The 4,184-nt window shown below is 37.9% G+C and overlaps 1 pseudogene across 1 annotated transcript; it reads right to left on the minus strand.

Moving 5' to 3' along the window:
• Positions 1 to 1,643: 1,643 nt before the first annotated feature.
• On the minus strand, positions 1,644 to 3,452 carry LOC103260988 (annotated as a pseudogene). The gene has a single exon (XR_504325.2). The product of XR_504325.2 is annotated as a 14-3-3 protein zeta/delta pseudogene (transcript).
• Between the last annotated feature and the right edge of the window lie 732 nt (positions 3,453 to 4,184).

Genomic DNA, 4,184 nt, shown 5'->3' on the forward strand with positions numbered 1-4,184 from the left:
ATTCCATATGTTTGTATTTTTTTATGGCTGCATAATATTCAATTATGCATATGTAACACATTTTTAAAATCCAGTCCAGCTTCAATGGGCAGCATGGTTGGTTCCATGTTTTTGCTATTGTGAATAGACCTGCAACAAACATGCGTGTGCAGGTATATCTGTCTGGGGAAGGGGGGACACATCTCATCGACAAGGGTACCTGCACAATGAATAGTTGTATACCTAGCCCTGAATTGTACACCACAATTTTAAAATAAGAGAAATAAAAACAAAAAAACAAAAAAACAAAAAACAACAACTGATGCCAGTGAGGATGCAGAGAAAAAGAAACGCTTCTACACTGCTGGTGAGAATGCAAACTAGTGCAACCTCTTTGGAAGACAGTGTGACAGTTTCTGAAAGAACTAGAAATTGACCTTTTATATTACTCAGTAATCCCCCAATTGGGAATATACGCAGAGGTAAATGTCTTAAAAGGTGCCCAACTCCTCTGGGAGTCCCTGAGAAGGAGATTCTATACAGATGCAAATTTCCCCCAAGAGATATCTTGTAAGGTCACTTCAAAAAAGAAACATATTTTGGGGTAAAGTATTTTTATTTTAGTGCTTGCTATTCATCATGTGATGCTACCAAAGTCAGGTTGGAATTTGGTATCTTATTGCCACAGAGTCTCTTGTCAGTTTTAGTAGCTCTATTTTTTTGTTTTATTTACTTGTTTGTTTGTTTGCTTATTTATTTCTGCCCCTTACCATGGCTCCCTCACAGGGTTTTTTCTTGGTTTCTTTAAAGTTGTAGGGTTTATGTCAGGATTGGGTACATAAGTGGCTTAGGTACAGATGAGGTTTGGGCCTCCCACTGGACTTCACTTCACCTGGAATGATATCTATTTTTAATGTTGTTGATGATCAGTTGTGCCTAAAATTCCACAAGAGAAAGAGTATAACATGATATGTCTGACCATTTTTGGTCATGGCCTGGGATTTTGTTTTTCAAGTTTTCTTTGGTCTGGGGGTCTGTTTTGTCAGTTTGGGGGCTTAAGATTTTATTTTTAATTTACAAAGTAAAATTAATTAATTAAGATTAATTTATTTAAAAAATCATAACACAGACCCTAGTTTTACCTCTCATATGAAATATTCATTTTTATTTAACTCAAGACGGATTAAAGACTTAAATGTCAGACCTGAAACCATAAAAATCCTAGAATAAAACCTAGGAAAAACTTTTCTGGACATTGGCCTGGGCAAAAAATTTCTGGCTAAAACCTCAAAAGCAAATGCAACTAAAACAAAAAATAAACAAGTAGAACTTAATTAAACTAAAAATCTTCTGTATAGCAACAGAAATAATCAGCAGAACAAATAGGAAACCTACAAAATGGGAGAAGATATTCACAAACTATACATCTGACAAAGGACTAATATCCAGAATCTACAAACAAATAAATTGGCAAGAAAAACGCAAATGACCTCATTAAAAAGTGGGCAAATGACATGAACAGACATCTCTTAAAAGAAGATATACAAATGGCCAACACACACATAAAAAAAATGCTCAGCACAACTTATAATTAGGGAAATCCAAATTAAGACCTCAATGAGATACCAACTAATACCAGTCAGAATGACCTTTTTTTTTTTTTTCATTCATAAAACTTTTATTCCACTTACATGAACTTAATACACGTGTTCTTAACAATTATGCTTGGATTGTTCATGAAAATTTCATAAGACATTAAACAAAGTTAGCCATCATCTAGCCATCATCTCAAGTTATTTCCCTGTTAACTATTTTTACAGCACATGCATGTTAGGCAAGTATCCAAAAAAAAAAAAAAATCACAAAAGCAAAAAAACCTAAAAAAAGTTAAATACACGGGTTTTTTGTTTTACTGCTGTGCTTGATACACATGAAGTAGTGATATCAAGCAGTTTATTTTTACTGCATCTTTACTTTTACATTTTGTTTCTTAGGTTGCCTAAAACATTTAAATACAAATAAAATGAGTGTAGCAAAAATAATGAAAGCAAACAGCAGATAACTTTACAAATAATGGAATGTGAACCGTTTCTGCCTTTATCCAGAGTAAATTGGGCCACAACTTTTGTCTAATGGACCACTCCTGCAGTTGTAGTCAAAGATGTGCACACGGAGACTGAGAATGCCACAGACACACGTGGTTCAGTATGTGGTATCCACTAGACATCAGTTTCCACCACAGCTTTGTAAGTGCTCCAAACCTTCAAGTACACACAATTACTACACCTGTTTTATTCCCCACCTGGAAACCAATTATCCCTTTTATTCCCCACCAGGAAAAACCAATATGTAGGCAGTTTTCTTTACTAAGACATGGAAGCAGTTTTAACACTGGCCCTTGCGAAGTCACAATGTACCAAAAGTACTATGCCAAACATTTATAACCTGTATAAAAATTCCACATCCCCATATTGGCCACCTTAAGATGAAAACAGATAACTCACTAAATATTAACTGGCTCTACTCCCCTAATATTAAACATAAAAACCACATGGGAAATATAGAAATTCAAATAGAAGTAACATAAACCTGTCATAAATCATAAACAAAAACTATTTGTGGGACAGCATGGATGACAAATGGTCTACTGTGTAAATTTTAGAATGAGGCAGACAAAAGTTGGAAGGCCGGTTAATTCTCCCCTCCTTCTCCCGCTTCAGCTTCATCTCCTTGGGTATCCGATGTCCACAATGTCAAGTTGTCTCTCAGTAATTGCATTATTAGTGTGCTGTCTTTGTATGACTCTTCACTTAATGTAGCAAGTTCAGCAATGGCTTCATCGAAAGCTGTCTTTGCAAGAGAGCAGGCTTTCTCTGGGGAGTTCAGAATCTCGTAATAGAACACAGAGAAGTTAAGGGCCAGACCCAATCTGATAGGATGTGTTGGTTGCATTTCCTTTTTGCTGATTTCAAAAGCTTCTTGGTATGCTTGTTGTGACTGATCCACAACCCCTTTCTTGTCGTCACCACAGCAACCTTGGCTAAGTAACGGTAGTAGTCTCCTTTTATTTTCGAGTAGAAGACTTTGCTCTCTGCTTGAGAAGCATTGGGGATCAAGAACTTTTCCAAAAGAGACAGCACATCATTGCAGATATCTCTCAGCTCCGTCTCAATTTTCTCTCTGTATTCTCGAGCCATCTGCTGTTTTTTCTCAACACCTTCCGTCTTTTGCTCAATACTTGAGATGACCCTCCAAGATGACCTATGGGCTCCTACCACATTTTTATAGGCAACTGAGAGCAGATTCCTCTCCTCATGGATAATTCAGCTCCTTGCTCAGTTACGGACTTCATGCAGGCTGCCATGTCATTGTATCGCTCAGCCTGCTCGGCCAGCTTGGCCTTCTGAACCAGCTCATTTTTATCCATGACTGGTGTTCTGTGTCCGGAGTGGACGGTAGCGGACGGACCTGGGCTCAGCTTTTTTTTTTTTTTTTGGAGTTGGAGTCTCACTCTGTCACCTAGGCTGGAGTGTGGTAGCATACTCACGGCCACCCTAGTGTTGACCTCCTGGACTTTGGCAATCCTTCCATCTCAGTCTTCTAAGTAGCTGAATACAGGCACGCACTACCATGCCTGGCTAATTTTTGATTTGTTGAAGAGATGAGGTCTCACTAAGTTGCCTGGGCTGGTCTCGAACCCGCAGACTCAGGCAACCCTCGCCTCTGTCTCCCAAAGAGCTGGGATTGCAGGCTGAGCCACCGAGTCTGTCCCAGAATGGCCATTATTAAAAAAAAATAATAATAAAAGATGCTGGCATGAATGTGGATAAAAGAGAACTGTTGGTGGGAGTGTAAATTAGTATAACCTGTATGGAAAAAGGCATAGAGATTACTCAAAGAACTAAAAGTAGATCTACCATTTGATCCAGCAATTCCACTACTAGCTTTTTAACCCAGGGAATAGAGGTCATTATATAAAAAAGACACCTGCACCCACATGTTCACTGCAGCACCTTTAACTATTGCAAAGATGTTAAATGCTAAATGCTCATCAACTGATCAGTGGATAATGAACATTTGGTATATATACACTATGGAATAATACAGTCATAAAAAGAATGAAATCATGTCCTTTGCAGCAACGTGGATGGAGATGGAGATCACCATCCTAATTGAACTGACTCAGAAACAGAGAACCAAACACT

Source organism: Carlito syrichta, unplaced genomic scaffold (assembly GCF_000164805.1).
Source record: "Carlito syrichta isolate Samal-C Ts95f unplaced genomic scaffold, Tarsius_syrichta-2.0.1 Scaffold303523, whole genome shotgun sequence".
Taxonomy (NCBI): Eukaryota; Metazoa; Chordata; class Mammalia; order Primates; family Tarsiidae; genus Carlito; species Carlito syrichta.